The 7,478-nt window shown below is 45.6% G+C and overlaps 1 pseudogene; it reads right to left on the minus strand.

Annotated features, from left to right (window-relative positions):
- Positions 1 to 1,135: 1,135 nt before the first annotated feature.
- Positions 1,136 to 1,690, minus strand: LOC128780005 (ferritin heavy chain pseudogene; annotated as a pseudogene).
- Positions 1,691 to 7,478: the final 5,788 nt, after the last annotated feature.

Genomic DNA, 7,478 nt, shown 5'->3' on the forward strand with positions numbered 1-7,478 from the left:
TAGAATTTGCCTGCGTCTTCATTTCTTTCGCCTCCACTTCAGTCCAACCCCTCTTGTCTCTCACCAGGACAAGCTGTAGTATGTCCCAGCTGGCCTCCCAGCTTCAACTCTCCCCTGCCCTGTCCACTCTTCAAAGCAGGCAGTCACACACCTTTCATTCCGTGGCATCTATTCCATTAAATATTTAATATCAGAAGTTGACCTCCAGTCATGATTTTATACTTTTCAGGCCTCTTACAGAGGTAAATTTTGGGTACCATGTTGCGTTAAGCAAGAGCAATCACACCTGCCTCTACTGTAAGGGCAGCATGCTAGCACAGCATGGGTGACGACAGGACCTCAGCCCATGTCTACAGGAAAGCCAGCCCAGCACTCAGAGGCATTATCACGGTAGCCCAGGGTGAGCTTGTCCAAGGCCCCCAACTAGCTACCTGGAATGAACCATTAACATTTCAACAAAGCAAAGAGCCCTTTCATGTCAATCTCTGCCCAATTTAGTACATACTTCCCCCTCTTTTCCCCCTTCATTTCTTTATTTATTTTATGTTTTACTGTTGACTTTTACACTTTTACCATGCACATACACCCACATTCATCAGGGCCCTGCCTCACCTACCCCCATATACCACATTGTTTATAAGAGAAAGATTGATTGTGCTTTCTCCAGGGTCCCACGGTTTACCTCCTCCCTCCATCCAGGGTCCCACAGAATTCCTCCTCCCTCCATCCAGGGTCCCACGGTATACCTCCTCCCTCCATCCAGGGTCCCACAGAATACCCCCTCCTTCCACCCAGGGTCCATGGAAAACCCCGTCCCTCCATCCCTGGTCCAGAAAATACCTCCTCCCGCCATCCTTGGAGATAACCGAGTTGCACTTGATTGAGACATTGGAGGGGGGGGGGCAGTGAAGAGACTCCTGCATACCCGTTTTAAAACTTAAAACTTAAAAGGCGAGGGTTTTGCACACACGAATCGATGAAACACCTTTATCTATTTAGGAACCAACAACTTTATCGGAAGAAATGGTAAAACTGGAACCTAAAAACTTAAGTGAACGGTTTGCAAGGCCAACATGGCAATAGGCATGCTGAGCACGGTGACCAGGGGAAGTCTCCCCGTGGCTATGGGGAAGGCAGTCCAGGCTCAGTCCTTCTTGCGGTCGCCCAGGGTGAGCTTGTCCAACAGGTACTCTGCCAGGCCGGATTCCGGAGCGCCCATCTTGCGCAGCTGGGTGACGTGGTCCCCCAGCTCTTTGATGAACATCACCTGTTGCTGCAGGTAGTGACTCTCCAGGAAATCGCACAGGTGGCCGTCCCCCTTCTCGGTGGCCTTCTGGTGCAGATCGAGCAGGCTCTGGTTCACCACGATGGACAGGTGCAAGGCGCACTCCAGGGCCTTCAGGCTGCTCTCCCAGTTGTTGCGGTCAGGCCTGCTGATGTCGCGCAGGCGGATTCGGGCCCCGCGCTGGTTCTGCAGCTGCATCAGCCTCTCCGCCAGTGCCTTCTCCTTGCCCGACCGCTGCAGGAGGAGCTCGGCCAAGTGCTTGCACGACACGCCATCGAAATAGGACGCCATGGACGTGTACACGTAGGAGGCGTAGAGCTGCAGGGTGATGTGGGAGTTGACGGCGGCCTCACACTCGGGGTGGTAGTTCTGGCGCACGTCCGAGGCTCCGGGTGGGGTCGCCATGTCTGGAGGTGCGGGCGCGGGGCACCGAGACGAAGGCTGCGGTGGAAGCGGCGGCGGCTGCAGGCGAGCAGCGGTGGCGTCGATGGTGGTGGCTCTGGGCCCTCAGAGTGTCCCTGCGGTGGGTGACCTGGGCGGCCGGAGTCTGACCTGTGGCGGAAGCAGGGAGACGTCAGAGCCTCCGCTCCTGGAATCCGAGAGGGGGACACCTGCTGGACCGGATCTGGGGTGGCACCGGAAGTGGGGTCTGTTACTAGGTGGGGGAGGGGACGGAGGCAGTTTCCTGGGGGGAGGGGCGAGGATGAGGGCGGAGGGGCGGGAGCCCTGCCTTTCAGGTTCCGCCAGAGCCTGGTGACACCTAGTGACTTTGTGCTGAGCGCCTAAGTTTTTAATTTGGCGATGTTTCTATTTCCAAGGATTTTCTCTTGTTTTCTAGTTACTTCCTTTAATAGCACCATGTTCTCATTTTATAAACCCAGCTTCTTCCTTAAAACTTGGGAATATTAATTTTGATTTGGGGGATATATATATATCTTTATTTGTTTGCTCATCACGATCTTCTCTTTAACTTTCACATAATACTTAAAACTTTGTGCATTCGTATTGAGCACTAAGGGGCACATTTGATTGCCCTAGGTGATTAGTTTGCATCTGATCTGCAGTTGTGATGTCCAGTTCACTAACAGACTTCTCTTCTGGGAGCGCATAGCATGTCAATTAGGGAGCAGTATTGTGTCCTTTGAGACCCATGGCATGGAATTTGCAGATAATGTCTGGACCATCCCAAATTCCAAAAAATTGGCGTTTTTCTGACATTGGAAGACTTCTCTGTATCGCTCTTCCAGGAAGATGTGTCCATTTGCTTCGTTTCCTTTCTGTTTTGTTGTGTTCTGTTTCTAACATGGTTTCCTTTCTCGAATCTTTGAATGATAAGGACAATAATCCACCATCACCTGTACCACCAGTGTGTACTGAAGTTTGGTAAGAACAAAAACTAAAAATTTAATGTTTTAAGCCAGTAAGACTCACATGTTTGTTACAGTAGTTAGCCTACCCTGACTAACTACCCGGTGAAAGTACGTTCTGGACCAGTACAGGTTAACAACCACTCCCCCAAACCCCTTATTATTTTCCCTTGGTAGAAATGCAGCTACCAAAGAAGAAAATTATAGATAACCAAATAATTATGCTGTATTTCTTTTGCTCCCTTTTGTTTCCTCATGGAGAATGGAATGAGAAATCCCTCAAAGATATATGGAGAGTAAGGAATACGTTTTTCAACTTCCCTCAATTCTGGAGACCAAAATCAGGCTGGTCATGAAGTGCCTGACCTTAAACTAACAGCACAAGGCACGAGGGGCAGTGACCATTCCTGGCTGCCCCCTGAGTCATTCCGAGATGGTGAGGGAGACGTGGGTCACGTAAGAACTGGGGGCCGTCCACTGGACACACATAATTGGAGTATGTGTTGGTGTGGGGTAGTTCCCCTGAAAATAAGGATGCTATTCCAGAACTGGTACCAGGGCTAAGAAGATGGTGCAGGGGACAACACTATTTCATACCATTTAGTACCCCACAATTAGAATGAATCCCACATCTGTTTGTGTCTCCCACGTCACACAGCATGCCAGGCACTTCGCACATAATTCCCTGAGCCGACCTTCCCCTTTGGAAAAGAATATAGGCAGCCCTGACTGCTGTGGCTCAGTGGATTGGGGATTGTGGTGCAAACCAAAAGGTCGCTGGTTCAATTCTCTTCAGGGTCCAAGCCTGGGTCGCGGGCCAGGTCCGCAGCCGAGAGCATCCAAGGGGCAACCAATCGATGTTTCTCTCACACAATGATGTTTCTTTCCCTGTCTTTCTCCCTGCCCTTCTTCTCTCTCTAAAAATCAATTAATAAAATCTTTTTTTTTTTAAAGGAAAAGAGTATAGGCAGAAAGGAACAACAAATGTGGACTCAGACTGGAAGATTCTGGGAAGATGCCATGTCTGTAGAGAGTGCTAAATGATATGTGACAATTGTATGATCTGTAAAAATAAAGTCACATTATCTGGAGCACAGTAAAGAAAAAAGAAAGAAAGAAAAAAAAAGAGTGGGCTCCAGAAGCAGAGGGACAGCCTGTTTGAGATATCTGTGGGGAATGGAAAACGGCTTCAGTTCCCAAATACAGATGCCAAATGCCATTAAGGCAGAGTTGTCTGGCAAAGCTCTCCATGAAGCCCAGGGTTCAGGAGCCTGGCCACAGTGAGCCATGGGTAGTAAAGGCGGCCAGGGAGCCAGTCCCAGTCCTGTCACCAGATAATAAATGAAAGATTTAAGGAGTCCTTACCAGACTGGGTGGTTCCCGAGTGTCACTAACCCTCTCAATTCTGTGAGACAGCTGTTGTTTGTATCACCTCTCATTTGAGGAAACTGAAGTGCAGAAGATGAACTACTTGCCCAAGGTGATGGGGAAGGTGGATTAAAGTCAGTCTGACTCTCAACTATACCCCTAGTGACCTCAGCCCCCTCTTTGATGAAACGGGGTGCAAACAGGACACTGGGTCGCATAATTCCTTGAGGCCTCTCCCAGCTTTAAGTAATGTGAGAACCAGAGGTGCAGACACAACAGCAAACAGCTGTGAGGACTCTGCAGCAGCAAGGTACCCCCTCCCCAGCTTTCCTGGCACAGTGCTCAACTTCAAGGCCAAGTTCCTCCTACTCAACAACACACAGCAGTCTTTCCTTGCTCAGTGTCTACTCGGAAATGAGTTTAAGGACATTTTTAAAAATCACAAAGGGCCACCATTTGAAATTGAACAAAACTTCTCCTGAGTGGGCTGACAAGCCTCTGAGCATGGCTGGGATGAGGGAGTATTGGTGCTGTGTCACTCGTCTGATGGGCTGGCTACTGCACCCCTCCTTTGAGTTGTTTTCGATTTACATTTTGCTGTCTTATTTATGGGCGACATTTCCCAATAAGGTTGTGGTCTCTTGTTTTTGATCAGTGTGGGTAATCAACAGAACAGGTACTTGGATTGCCTTTCCTCATAGGATTAAAATAAGTTTTCCAGAAAGTTATTTAGCACCTCTCTCTCCCCGCCAAACTACTGTTCCTGGGTCAGTTCTCCAGATAACTATTGATACTTCTTTATGCTTATTTCCAACCAAACTGTATACCGTGAGGTCTTATAAAGATTATCTACCCGTTCCATCTGTGAACATTTTGGTGCTTGGAAGTCCCAAATAAGTGCTTGTTTATTATATAGACCTCTTCGTCTTAACTAAAACAACTCTTCTCGAATGTGGACCCTAATTCTTCACACCAGATTTTTGAATCTGGTATGAGGAGTGGGGTGGAATGTCAGAGAATTTTCAGGGTTCATGGTCTGCATTGTGTAGTCAGCAATAGACTCACACCCATTTGTTGTACTAATACACAAAGAAATGCAGACCATCACTAGTCTTTAATGCTCTCCTACATTTACTTTATGATTCAGCACATGTAATTCAAAATCCAATACCTCAGTTGCACTTTTTACTCTAGAAGGCGTTTAAACGATTTCTCTGTCACATGTGGCCAGAGATTGTGACTCGTTTGTGGAGACTTGTAGTCTAGCAGTGGCCTCAGACACCACTTCTGCTTACCACATGACCGGTTTCACCCAAGGAGGAGTGTGGGAGATCTGCTACAGGGGGCAGGTGGACAGCAGAAGTTTGGTGCGGGCTGTGCTACAGAGGGTGCTGCATCTCATTTACATCCTAGGATTGTCTACAAAAATGGTTGAGGGAACAGGGGTATCCTCTAAGGAAATAAGTGTGCAATATATTTTTTAAACAAGAAAAATATTTCCACTACCTTGTAACGTTTGTTATCAAGTTATATAGCACAATTGTCCTAATCTTTGGGATGTAGACCTTGGTACATAAAGTGAACAGCAGGCCAGAGGGAAGTTTCAGAGTTATTGCAAGTGGCCTTCAAATTCATTTTGTTCACTAAGCTTTGTCAGAGGGATGAATAATGGCTCACAAGTTTCGTAAGTATGCAGATGCTCCTGTGATTAAGAAAATCCATATTTATTTAGAAGTTGTTGCAGGCAGCTCTCCATATACTATAGGCCTATTCTGGGGACATCTGAAGATAGTTCCATTGCTCTCTGCCTGAGGGTTTTCATTCTCTCCAAGGGTAAGCTCAATTTGCAGATGGAGGATCAGAAGTGCTGGCACTTAATGTCCACAGGAACAACCCTGAAACAAGGAGGAAGAGTGGTTGGTACATAAATACTCCAGGTTCTTTGTCATAGAAGGGACAATTCTGACTTGTGTACTTCATAGTCTCTCTGAGACTCCCTGGTAGGACTGAACCCCAGTTGACTACGACAATAGCCTGCGCATTAATTTATTCTTTATTAGATTCTTTCCCTTCCCTGCCTCACTTTCTCATTCCCCTATTGTGTTTCTTGTTGTCACTTTGCAAACAAACTATTTGCAATCAAATTCTTATTTCAAGGGTCTGCTTGGGGGAACCCTAAGACAAACTCTTACTTATTACTAGTAAATGTTCAATTTAGGCATCTTAATAATTAGATATTAAATTATTATTATTTATTATACTGTTGGGGGATATGAATCTTATTTTAGTTTTCAAAAGAGTCCTTACACACAGTAAAATTGTAAATATGGACTCAAAGAAAAGTGACTATTTTGTCCTCGTGATTGTCCTTACACCCAAAACTTTTTTGGACATGCGCTTTAAGAATACCTAGATATCTCTGTTTTTGAGTGTTAGCCAATTAAATTTCCTTATAGAAACAGACATATAACTACCTATACCATAAATGTCATGAAGCAAGGTCACCATTGTATCCACAACACCCAGAACAGGGGATAGAACACAGTGACAGTTCAATATTAGATATTTACAATATTTACAATTTTCGATATTTACAATAGCCACAATTCAGAAACAGCCCAAGTGCCCATCAGTGGATGAGTGAGTGAAAAAGCGGTGGTACCTCTACACAATGGAACACTACATCGCAGTAAAAAAGAAGGAAATTTTATCCTTTGTGACAGCATGGATGGGTCTGGAAAGCATTATGCTAAGTGAAATAAGCCAGACAGAAAAACACAAGTACCATATGATCTCACTTATAGCTGGAACCTAAGGAAGAAAATAAACTAATGAGTAAAATAAAATCAGAGGCACAGAAACAGACTGACAACTCTGAGAGGGGAGGAGGGAGGTGGAAACTGGGTGAAAGATGGTGGAGATTAGACAAAGGACATATATGCATGACCCATAGACACAAACAACACTGTGAAGATGGATTGCGGGAAGGGGGGCTGGGAGGAGGGGTGCAAAGAGGGGTGAAATTGGGACAATTGTAATAGCATAACAATAAAAAATTAAAAACATTTAAAAAAACAAATGAACTAAAATAAACACACCAGCCAAATAATGAATGAAACCACATGCTATGGAATTGCTGTGAATTTGGGCAGGGAGGATCTGTCTCAAAGCATAAGCCAAATGTCATGGCATCCCGCAGAAATCAACATGAACTTTTTTTTCCATATAGATTTCCTTGTTCAGTTCTGGTCACAGACTTCAGACAGGACATTAGCAGTGCTGGAAACATCTCCAATGACAGCAATTTGTATAATTGAGGGGCTCCAGAACTCTACAGAGGGAGGTTTTCTAACGAAGAACTCCTCAGGCTTCAAAGGCAGACACTAGCTAGCGTGTAAGATGGAAACTTATAAAATCTGAACGAATATAGAGAAAGTTAACTTAGATTCGTTTTTTTT

Source organism: Desmodus rotundus, chromosome X (genome assembly GCF_022682495.2).
Source record: "Desmodus rotundus isolate HL8 chromosome X, HLdesRot8A.1, whole genome shotgun sequence".
NCBI classification, from domain to species: Eukaryota; Metazoa; Chordata; class Mammalia; order Chiroptera; family Phyllostomidae; genus Desmodus; species Desmodus rotundus.